The sequence below is a fragment of the Lonchura striata genome, unplaced genomic scaffold (assembly GCF_046129695.1).
Source record: "Lonchura striata isolate bLonStr1 unplaced genomic scaffold, bLonStr1.mat Scaffold_91, whole genome shotgun sequence".
In the NCBI taxonomy this organism is placed as follows: Eukaryota; Metazoa; Chordata; class Aves; order Passeriformes; family Estrildidae; genus Lonchura; species Lonchura striata.
This window is the reverse complement of record NW_027461190.1, coordinates 1319502-1330960: the sequence shown is the minus strand read 5'-3', so window position 1 is coordinate 1330960 and position 11459 is coordinate 1319502. Positions and strand designations below refer to the sequence as shown.

Genomic DNA, 11459 nt, shown 5'->3' with positions numbered 1-11459 from the left:
AGTTTGTTGACCACCTCCCAGAGGCCATTGATCGCCAAATTGATAATGTAGAGGCCAGGGATGAACTCCTGGGAAAAATGGCAATGTCTAACGCCAACCTGGAAACCAAAAAGCTTCTCGGAGCTCTTCCCCAAGATCCAGAGCCACTCATCCCACAGATGGTCGACACCTGCACTAAGGCCTCTTCTTCAGAAACTGCTTTAGCCCTGGCCGTGAGCAAAGGGGTGGAGGAGGCAGTGGTGCCCATTAACAACGTGAGGTGCTTGAACTGTGGCCAGTTCGGCCATTTCCAAGCAAACTGCCCTCACTGGCCTCCTGTGCACTTTAACTCACCTCGCTGCCCTCTCCAGAACACCTAGAAATGATCAGCCCTCGCAGCGTCCGGGAAACGGGCGGGGAGCGCGGCGCGGTCCCGCACGGAGACAACGAGCGGCAGCCGCGGCCCCGGGGCCGAGGGCGGGCGGGCGAGGCCGGCGGGCGGGCAGCCCCGCCGGGGGCGGCTCAGAACCGCAGTCCTGGGGCGAAACTGCCGCCCCCGCCCCGCTGCTGCTCCGGAGCTCCTGCGCCCGCAGCGTCCGCGGGCACCGGCCGGGACAGAGCCCGGGAAGGAGAAGGGGCCGAGCCTCGGCGCGGCCGCCAGCGCCGGGAGCGGGACGAGCCCCGCACGGCAGCGCCCCAGCACCGGCGCCACGTCCAGCATCACCAACACACACGCAAACCCGCTGGCCAAGGTAAAAAAGTCCTTGTCATGAACATTCTGGGGACAGGAAATGGTTCAATGTCAAAAACAGATACGGTTTCATAACCCAGAATGATAACAAACAAGATGTGTTTGTTTCAACAGACTGCTATAAAAAAGAATAACCGCAGGAAATAACTCCACAGTCTAGGAGATGTAGAAATTGTGGAATTTAATATAATACAAGGAAGAAAAAGCCCCCAAGCAGCAGATGTGACAGGACCTGGTGGAGTTCCAGTGCAAGGTAGCAAACATGCACCAAACTGCAAACCTGCGAAATATTACCCATGTCATGGAAGTCCTCCACACGCCTACCGGGGAAATTAAACCCAAAACCAGCAGCCAAATCCCAGCAACAGCCCAAAAGCTGAAAGAGCACAGAACACCGATAAGCCACCTTCCATCCAAGACTCCACCTCCATATCAAAACAACTTTCCTGTCCGATAAGTCCCACTTCTTCTAATACCCTTCCCCAATTCCTGTGGCCTCCCTGCCCCCCTCCCACTTTCCCTGTTTCCTTTCCCTTGTCCTATTACCCCTTTTTTATGTTCCCACAAATTCCTACCTCCTTTTCCCCCTTTCCATGGCCTCCCTCCACTAGTCCCTTTCCCCAGAGTTCCTTCATAATACCTGAAGGAGTGTAATTGGGGGGGAAGAAAGGAAAGTTTTCCTAAATTAACCATCTTTTTCTTAAAAAGTAATGATTTCTATTTGGAGTTTCCAACAGGCACACCACCACCTACATTACCTCGTACAGAGTCTGTCACAGCCAGCAGCACTGCCACAGGGTCCAGAGAACCAGTCCCTACTGAAGGCTCCTGATTCCATCTCCTGATAAACCGGACTAAGAAAACCCCACATCCCTCCTGCCAGCTCTAAGAAAATCTATTTGGACATTAGAGACTCAGAATTGTTTGCATTTTGAAAATTGTCGTATGAGCGCTTTTGATTGATTTTGTCATTTTGTGTTGAATCAGTTGATCCTCCAGAGAAGCTTTCTTAATAATATAAAAAGGGGAATTGTGGGGATCCTGGGGGGCATTTCCCTGGTTTGGGGAGACGTGGGAGGCTTCCCTCAAGGGGCTGTTGGACTCTGTTTGCTCCTTGCCCTGTTCCTGTGTCTGTTCCTGTGTCCCTGGGCCACTCCCTCCCTGTTCCCTGACTGGGCCTCATCTTTGTACTGCCCAGGGACCAGGGTCACCCCCACCCCGACTCCTCAGGACAGGGAGAGCTGAGAGTTGGAGCAGGGGGATGGGCGTGCTGGGGAAAACCCTGAACATCTCACGGCATGGCTGATTCAGACATCTGTGGATACCATGCAAAGGCCTTTTCTGCTTCTTTACGTGGACTCTCCTTGTAGCAGCTCAGGCTGCAACAACTGGGGATCATCCAGCCTGGATCCTCCCATGGGGATGGAGCTGGAGCAGCGCACGAAGCTCTGCACCCACTCAGGACACCCGCAGGGCCTCCCTGGTGTGGAAGTGTTGCTGAGTGATGATCTCTGAATTCCACCTGAAGCTCTTCTGACATTGCAGGCACTCATAGGGCCGTTCCCCAGTGTGGATCCTGTGGTGCTTGGTGAGGTTGGAGGTCCCACTGAAGCTCTTCCCACACTCCCCACACTCGTAGGGCCTCTCCCCAGTGTGGATCCTCTGGTGTTCCATCAGGTGGGAGTTCCAGCTGAAACCCTGCCCACATTCCAAGCACTTGTGGGGCTTCTCCCTGCCATGAGGCTTCTCCACCAGCTCCGAGCTCCGCCTGGATCTCCGCCTGCCTTCCTGGCTCAGGGGGGCTCTTTCCTCCCCGCAGCTCCCTGGGCTGGGTTTGCAGCTCCTCCTCCTGCAGCATCTCCGGGGCTTTTCCTCCTCCTCCATCCAGCCACACCCAGGGAATGACAAATCCTGGTTTGGGGGAAAAACAAGAGGCGAGCACCTTGGACTGGAGGCTCCTCCTGCCCAAGTCCATCCCTAGAACTCAGCAGGACTCTTGTGTCCATGAAAATCTCCACAGTATCAAGGTTCAGCCCAAAACAACTCTCCCAGGAGTTCCCTATCTCTGATCTCTCCACTTTTGGGGTTCCAGAGGTTTCCTTTCCTTGGGATGATGGGGGTCCAATGGCTCCAGGGGTTCCCCGTTCTCAGGTGTCCTGCTTAGGGATGATCCAGGGGCTGTTGGGGCTCCATGGGGTCCCTTTTCCCCTGATGCTCTACTCTGAGATCCCAGGTGTCCCAGGGGTTCCTCCTCTCCAGGCTCCCCCCCTTTCCAGCCAGCCGGGGGTCGCCCAGCTCCAGGATCGCCCCTCTCTGCTCTCCCCACTCTGGGGGTCCCAGGGGTTCCCCTCCTCTGCTCCCCCGGGGGTCCCCAGGACAATGTCCTCCCCCTGGTGACACTGGGCAAGGGCCACGTGGACTCCCAAAGATCCCCCAGGGGGCTCAGCTTTGGGGTCCTGCAAGATCCAAACCTACACACACAGAGAGAAAAAAACCTCCCGGGGTTTATTTGGGCCTCCCAGACGAACATCTGGGGCTCAATTCCACAATCTACAAGCTCCCAACACACCCCAATAAAAAACCCTCTCAGAGACTCCCCAATATATTTGGGACAAGCTCCCCCTCCCCTCTCACCTGCAGGATGAGCTGGGGGCAATGGTCCCGGGGCCAAGGGTGCTGCGGCCTCAGGGGGCACTGGAACCTCCTGTTTCTCCTCCTTTTCCTGCTCCTCATCCTCATCTTCCTCCTCCTTTTCCTCTCTCCCTCCTCCTCCTCCTTCCTAATCCCACCTCCTGCCCAGTTCCTGCTTTCTGTATATTTAGAGTGGAGCACCTTGCTTGTTTTTAGAGCGAGAACAAAGATCCCAGCGGGAACACGGCTTGCTGGCTTTAGTCAGAAGTAGCAGTGAATAAAGGTCCTGTTTCCTCTGCTGTGCTCCCGTCCTTGTTCCTCCTCAGTGTTCAGGCTGGGCTATGGGGTGTCCCTGTTTGCTGCATTTTCAGAGCTCCTCCTGGAGCCTTTGGGCAATAGGCTGTGCCCTGGGAGGGTTCTTTGTGCTCCTTTGTGACCCAGGAGAACCTTCCGGGCGGTTTCTGCGTGAGCTGCTGCTGTGATGTCACAGGAGCACTGCCACGTCCCCGAGGTGCTCCCGTGGCTGTGGGACACGGAGGCCTCAGTGTCCCCAGTGGCTCTGGGCACTGCTCCGTGCCGGAGGATCCTCCTGCCCGAGGCATTCTCAGCACCAGCCCAGCCCTGACGGGTGTCCTTGTGTGCTTGCAGGGCTGCAGTCTGCAGACGTGTGCAGCGCAGCCAGAATGATCCAGCACGTGGCTGCTGCAGTTTGCACGCTGTACTCTGTGGCTTATTCGGGATATTTTTTAACCCACTTGGCACGTAAGTCGAGGTTTTCCCTCGGTGCTGTGGCTTTGGGCTTGCTGTGTGCTTTCTGTTCTTCCTCTGGACCCGAGCTGACTTTGTAACCAAATGGCCATGAAGGCACCATTGCTTTGGGAGAGCTCCTGCCAGCAGCTGCAGCTGAAAAAGGGGGTGTCTGCAGCCAGCGGGGCGTGCACAGCATTTGCAATGAGCCCTGGGGGGTTCTGTTCCCTCCAGCGGGGAGTCTGTGGCAGCAGAGCCGGGAACTCCCTGCCCAGCCAAGAACTGACCCAGCCCAGCATTTTGTGCTGTTCTCTTGCTGTGGGAAGGGACTGTGGCTCCTGGAGGGACGCTGGGAAAGCAAAATGCTCTCTCGGGGTTGCCTTGCACTGTGGCATTTCCCACGACAGGCAGTTTTTTCCTGACAGCATCTGGTTCATGTTCCCTCTCCTGTTGCAGGGCACCTCATGTGTGGATTCCGAGCAGCTCCTCCTCCGGTGAGTGGGAAAGGAACCTTTGGTGTTTGGAATTGTGCAGCAAGCTGTGAGCTCGGAGTGTGGCAGCCGAGTGCCAGCCTGGGAGGCTGAAGGAAAGTTCCTGTCAGAGTCTTTGCAGCAGCAGCAGCAGCAGCAAAGGGATCCCCAGCAGATTTCTCCTTTTCTGCTGCTGAGCTTTTGAAGAGCTGCAGGTCTGGTTTTGCAGGCAGAGGATTGCTTGCTAGCTTTAGCCACAGTGGAATATCGTTTTCCCAACAATAAGTGGCAATGTCGACTTTAGCCCATTGTTAGTTTGAAGGACTCCAAACCCAATTTCTGCTTTGTGCAGCTGGATGTGCAGCTGAAGGTAAATAAGGTGATCACTGAGATAGAACTTCCCGTCCCTCACGCTGCCATCTGTCCACAGGGCACAAAAGCAGCACCAGCCCCTCCTCTGGCTCCCTCTGCTCCCAAAGAGGAGGCCAAAGAGGAGGAAGACAGCAGTGAGCTCCCCGCTGTTCTGGGGGACGCTGGTGAACTTCCCTCGGTGCCGGGGGATGACAGTGAACTTCCCGCTGCTCTGGGAGACAAGGGCGAACATCCCGCACTGTGGGAATACAGCGGCGAGGCTCCTGCGGTGTGGGACAAGGACAGTGGACATCTCCCGGCGTGGGACAAGGGCAGTGGATGTCCCCTGGTGCAGGACGAGGATGGCCAAGCCCCCATGGTGTGGGATGAGGACAGAGGACATCTCCCGCTGTGGGATGAGGACAGAGGACATCCTGTGCCTTGGGAAGAGGAGGGTGAACTTCTCCCAGCATGGGAAGAGGACAGTGAACATCCCCTGGCTTGGAAAGATGATGGCGAACCTGCAGCATTTTGGGAAGAGGACCCAGAACCTCCCTGTGCTTGGGAAGAGGATCCAGAACCTCCCTGTGCTTGGGAAGAGGACACTGAACCTCCCTGTGCTTGGGAAGAGGACACGGAACCTCCCTCCGCTGTGGGATCCTGGGCTGAAGGTTCTGACAGCAGCACAGCCCTGCAGCCAGAGGGGAGAGGGGAGTGGTGCCTGGTGCAGCTGAGTACGTCTGCTCTGTTCCTGTGTTCAGAGCAGGGGGCTGTGTGTGTGTCTCGGCATCAGCTGCAGCCAGCGTTGCTCTGCAGCTGAATGTCACAGGGGCATTTATTGTCCTTCCCCAGCTGAGACCAAGGGGCTCACGGCCCCAGGGAGTGGGGCTGCATTCTGGCTCTGCTCTGGTGGGGTCTCGCTCTGGGAGGGAGCCTCTTCCACGTGGTTTCTTTCAGGGAACATCGTGAGCGTGGAGGAGCCTGCCGAGAAATACCTGGAAGTGGAGCAGATTGGCCAAGGGTAAGTGCACGGCAGCTACTTCTGCACAAGCAGCCCAGGGGCTGTGCTGGTGCAGGATCAAGGGAGAAGTCAGGAGAGCTCCAAACACCTTCAGACACTGGGGTGCCATCCTGCTGTCTCTCAGTCCTGATCAGAATTGAGAACTGTGGTCAGAAGGAGCCGTCACAGGCCCCTGAGGCCGGCAGTGTCCTGCCTGCAGCAAGGAGCAGGACCTGTGAGATCTTCTGTGTCTGGAACTGGATTGCCTAAAAGAGCCACTCACCATCTGGAGACTGTCAGACAACATCTCTCAAGGAGATTTCTTTCAAATATTTTGCTTCATAAAATATCTTCCGGTCAGAATTAACAACCTAAAGGTTTAGAAACAGGAACCGGAGATGAACTAATAAGTGCTCTATTCTAACACAGCTCGTAGAGCCCATACATTCAGCAACAGACACAGAGCTGATGCACTCTGGGGGAAAATGCATCACCTGCCTGATGGCAGGGCCCTTGTGGATCCTGCAGGTCTTAGGCAGGAAATGGAAAAGGATGAAATGCATTCTTTTCCAGTTCTTTAGACACCCATTGCTCACTTCAGGTTTTGAACTAAAGCAATTCAGTGTGGACATTTGGGATTTGCTCCAGCCCAATTCCTTCGTGTTGGGTCTCAGTTTTCCCTTGCACACCTGGCATGGCAGAGGGCTGGTGGCTGCTGTGCTGTTGTTGCAAGGGTCGATGCACCCAGGTGTTTGTGAGCGCTGCAGGCAGCAGAGATCTCCTGTCTGGGCTGGCTTTCACTCCCAGGGCCTCAAGCACTGCTTCTTTCTTCTCTGCTGTTTTGTCTCCAGGGCTTTCGGAACCGTTTCCAAAGGACTCGACAGGGCCACTGGAGGAGAGGTCAGTGCCAACACGCCCAGCACGTCTGGCAGCTCTCCAGGGCTCTCCCCTCTGCTGGGAGCTGTGGCTGCAGCTCTGGGGGCCAGCAGAGCTTTCCTGCACAGGCTGCTCCTCTGAAGGCAGAGCAGTGTCAGCCTGCAGAGCACAGCTGGGACACACTTGGTCCTTCTGGAGTGCCCAAAGGGATGCAAGGAGGGCAGCGGTGTCTGTCAGAGCAGGACACGCTGGCTTGCTCTTCATATCTAAAAGTGTGAACGCATCAGGGCTGGAGACTGAGGCCCAATTTATCTTCACCCCAGCCGCAGACAGGAGCACTATCTAGCAGTTTTTCCATCCTGCCTTTCATCTTCAAAGGGTACCTCAAGGCTTAATTAGGGTGAGATCCTGCTTGGGCTCAATTTGGGGATTTAATTCCACTTCAGCTGTCCACAGAGAGAGAAGGAGAGAAATGAGAAGATGGATGTCCAGAGCAAAGCTCTTTCCTAAACCCTGCAGTTGTGTTTGGGTCTGGGGTCAGTGACAGCCTGTGACAGGGATCACCTGAGCAATGGATGTGTGTGTTTGCTTTGTTGTGCAATCCCAAACAGAGCAGCTGCATCTGAAATCATGACCAAATCCCATGCAATTGCTAAAGGGTTCCCGGCTGTTTTGCTCTGTTTTCACAGAACCAGAATTACCTCCTGCTTGCAAAATGTATTTGAATAATAATGAGAGTGTTGAGGCCATTTGAGAAGACTGTAGGTGCAGAGAATGTGGTTAGAGCTGGGAGGCTGACAGCTGAGGGGCCATTTCTGCAGAGCTTGCAAGGCCAAATGTCTCTGGCCATGTGTCCTGTAAGCAGCCCCAGCAAGCAGAGCAATGGGCTGTGGGAGTGGCCCTTGCTGAGCTCTGGTGCCCATCCCAGGGCAGTTTGGCACAGCCCGGCTCCGTCGCTCCAAAAAGCCTCGCCCCGTGTTGGCTGTGGCCTCCTGCCACAGACTCCTCCAGTTAAAGGTCTGCAATGTCCCCTCAGGTGGCCATAAAGAAAATGAGTCTCAGAGGGCAGAACGGGGAACGCGCTGTGAATGAGCTCCTGCTCCTGAAGGACAAGAAGAACCCCAACATTGTCAACTCTTTGGACAGGTGAGTGCTCCAGGCCTCATCCCGTGCACGGGCCCTGCCTTAACCTTTCCTGGCACCCGTAGTCTGTAGCCTGTTTTGAAAATGCCTGACCCAGCCGTATCTTCCCAAAACAACAGCCTGGCAGTTCGCTCCCTCCGTGTGCTTTGGTTGCTTTGGTTTGGTTTTTCCTTCAAGCTGACCCTGTTTTCTGTGTCTTACAACAAGTGCTGATAAACCACAGCAGAAATTATTTCCCTTGGTTTCTTCTTCCCAGCCCTTTTCCATTGCTGCGGATGCCAGGAAGACCAGGTCCTTGTTTCCAGAAATGCCTCATTTGCCCATTTTGCACTGGCCTTGCCTGTTTCTGAAGGGACTTTCTGAAAGGTTTCTGATTGCTTTTGTCCCAAGTGCTGCACAGCCTCCTCCCCTGGATAACCCTGGGAGTTGTGTTGCCTTGTTCTGCAGGGAATGGTGGAACTGATGAGCTCAGAAGCTGAACCAGCTGGGGGCCAGTGTTGTGGTTCCACACTGATCTGGGCTGTTGCTAAACTGCATTTTTCACCTGCTTGCCATCTAAGGACTCTCCTTTCTCACAGGTGTCTCTTCCTTTAGACTGTGCAGATTCCAAGGACTCTGCAGCCTCGCAGGAATGTCTCTCCATGGGATTCTGTCCTCATGGACAAGTGACCTGGAAACAAAACTCCACTCCAGGCTTTTCCATGGGGGAATTGAGCACTGCACATTCATCTCCATGCCACTGCTTTCCTCTTCCAGCTTCCTTGTTGGCGGAGATCTCTGGCTGGTGATGGAATACATGGATGGAGGAACTTTGCAGGACGTTGTCAGACAGACACGCATGGCTGAAGGAGAGATGGCAGCTGTCAGTCGGGAGGTGAGGGATCCTGCCTGTGGCTGCCACGGCTTGGACACGATGGTCCTTCCATACAGGCGTGAGAACAGGAGTGGCTCCATGCTCAGGGCTCTGTTTGTTGGTTTCATGAGCTGGAGAAGAAAGAGCCTCTGCAGTGAATGGCCTGCCAGCATCGCTGCACTTCTGCTCTGTTCTTGCTCTCTTTCCTGCTGTTGTGGCACTCTCTGTCTGTTCTGGATTTGATGTGCTGTTCTCAGCTTTGCCCTGAACAGTTTGCCTGGAGCCTGTCTGCTCTGCACTCCTGGCCTGTCACAGCAAAGCTGCTGCTGGCAGAATTCGGAACTGTCCTTTCTTGTGTGATAGATTCCGGCCATTGGTTTTTGTCCTGGTGTTTCTTGTTCTCTCTCAGTGCCTGCAGGGCCTGGATTTCCTGCATGCGAACCGGGTGATCCACAGAGATCTGAAGAGCTCCAACATCCTCCTGGGCATGGCCGGCTCTGTCAAGCTGGGTGGGTGTTCCTGGCCAGGCACGGCGCTCCCGGGTGCGGCTGTGGGGCTGCTTCCCAGTGCCGGCCAGAGCCCCACAAGGACTGCTGGGGGCACTGCCCGGCCCCTGCTGCCAGCTGAGAGCGGCTGCCCCTGCAGAGAGCTCCGGAGAGCAGCAGGGTGCCAGGGGTGGCTTTGCTCTGGGTATGGCCCTCCCAGAGGGCAGGAGTTGGAATCTAAATCTTAAAGGGAATCAGTAAAAGCCACTGCATGAAAGCTGAGGGTTTCTTAAGGGTCCAGTTCCACCTTCCCTTGGCTACAGCCCTCAGCACTTTTCCAGCTGACTTCACTACTCCATTCTCAGACTGAGAGTGGGGAGTCTTGGTGCTTGGTTTCCTCATTCCAGCTGCCTTTGACAGTGTTTGTTTCTGTCCTCAGCTGATTTTGGCCTCTGTGCTCAGCTCAGCTCTGAGCAGGACCGGTGCAGCTCCATGGTGGGCACTGCTCACTGGATGGCCCCAGAAGTTGTGACCAGTTCTCCTTATGGCCCCAAGGTGGACATCTGGTCCTTTGGCATTGTGACCATCGAGATGGTGGAAGGAGAACCTCCTTACTTCAAGGAAACGAGGGCCATGGTAAGAGGCAAATTCTCCAGGGGCTGCAGAGCCCTGTGAGCACAGGGTGACCCTGCACTGGGAGCAGCAGCTGGAGGTTTCTGCACCTGGGGAAGGGAATTCCCAGAGCACTTGAACCTCAACACAGACAAATATTCTGCAGTCTTCAACAACAATTTGCTTTGGGATTTATGCTGTTCCAGCTCTTCTGTCTGTAAGGATGACCTGAAAATGTGAATCAAGTGCATCAGCTCTTTCCAATGGCTGTGGCAGCACCAGGGTTTGGGTTTTTTTGTTGGCACAGGAAAATGAGCTGTGAGCAGCATCTCTGCCAGGGAGGAAAGTGCTCCTGGAGCTGGGGCTGAGAACCCGGGGTCGCTGTGAGCACCTGTGGGTGGGAAGGAAGCTGGCAGAGCGCTGAGTTTGCTTTTCCTGCAGGCTCGCGCTCTGATCCGGCACAACGGGACCCCGCAGCTGCAGGAGCCCCGGCGCCTGTCGGCTCTGCTGCGGGACTTCCTCGAGTGCAGCCTGGAGCCGGACGAGGAGCAGCGCTGGTCTGCCCAGGAGCTGCTGCAGGTGAATGCCGAGCAGCTGAGGGGAAGCAGCAGCGCCAGGGAGGGGTTTTCTGCTGGGGCCCCTCCGATAGTCTCCAGCCTCGCTGCATTCCACACGCAAAGCAAGCAGAATCCTCGCCGGGTTTGGCTTGGCAGGGTCCTTTCGAGGGCATCTGCCCCTGGTGCCCCACGAGGAGCAGGGCCATCTTCAGGCAGGTCCAGTGCTCAGAGCCCTGCCTGGCCTGAGCTTGGATGTTCCCAGGGAGGAGGCACCTCCCACATCCCTGGGCACCTTCTGTCAGTGTTTCACCACTTCTGGCAAAAAGATTCTGCCTTCGATCTAACCTGAGCCTGCTTCCCTCTCCTGAGTTTCTGACCATTTCCCTTTGTCCTGTTGCAACAGAGCCTGTGAGGAAGTAACAGTTCATTTCTTTCTTTTTTATCCTTTGGGCAGCACCCATTTTTATCATCAGCCAAGCCTCTCTCCAGCCTGACCCCTCTGATCACCGCAGCAAAGCAACTGAGGGAGCAGCGGGGGAGATGAAGCACTGGAGGACAGCTGTTAGTTACAGTAGTTAGTTAGGACAACTAGTTAGTGATGGTAGTTAGCAGTGCTAGTTGGTTATGGTAGTTAGGACAGCCTGTTTGTTACGGCTCTTATGACAGCCTGTTTGGTATGGCAGTTTTTTGAATAAAAACTCTCTTAAACCTCAACTCCCTTGAGGTGTCCCTTCCTCCTCCCTCCGTGACTCGGCTGCCCGGAGCAATGTGAGGGGAGAGCAGGCCCAGCCTGGCCCAGAGCTGAGCCCCAGCAGAGCCCTGGCAGAGCCCAGAGCAGCCTCGGATCTGCAGAGTCAGCCTGGGAGGAGGCGCTCGGAGCCTTCTGGGCTGCACCCGACTCTTGGTTACAAACTGCGTGTGCTGGAAAATGCCACCGGCTCTGCCAGAGGGCAGAAGGGGCCCGGGGAAGGCCCCAGTGCTCCCTGCAAGGGAAACACCTGCCC

At 55.6% G+C, this 11459-nt stretch overlaps 1 protein-coding gene and 1 long non-coding RNA gene across 2 annotated transcripts in view; one reads left to right on the top strand and one right to left on the bottom strand.

Annotated features, from left to right (window-relative positions):
• The window catches only part of LOC144248817 (uncharacterized), a 32913-nt gene extending 29357 nt beyond the window's left edge, over nucleotides 1–3556 (bottom strand). Inside the window, exon 1 of the long non-coding RNA XR_013342051.1 lies at nucleotides 3365–3556. This is a non-coding gene — a long non-coding RNA (uncharacterized LOC144248817). The remainder of the gene's footprint in view (nucleotides 1–3364) is intronic.
• Nucleotides 1–11459, top strand: part of LOC110484634 (uncharacterized) — a 164290-nt gene that overhangs the window by 14987 nt on the left and 137844 nt on the right. The window lies entirely within an intron of this gene.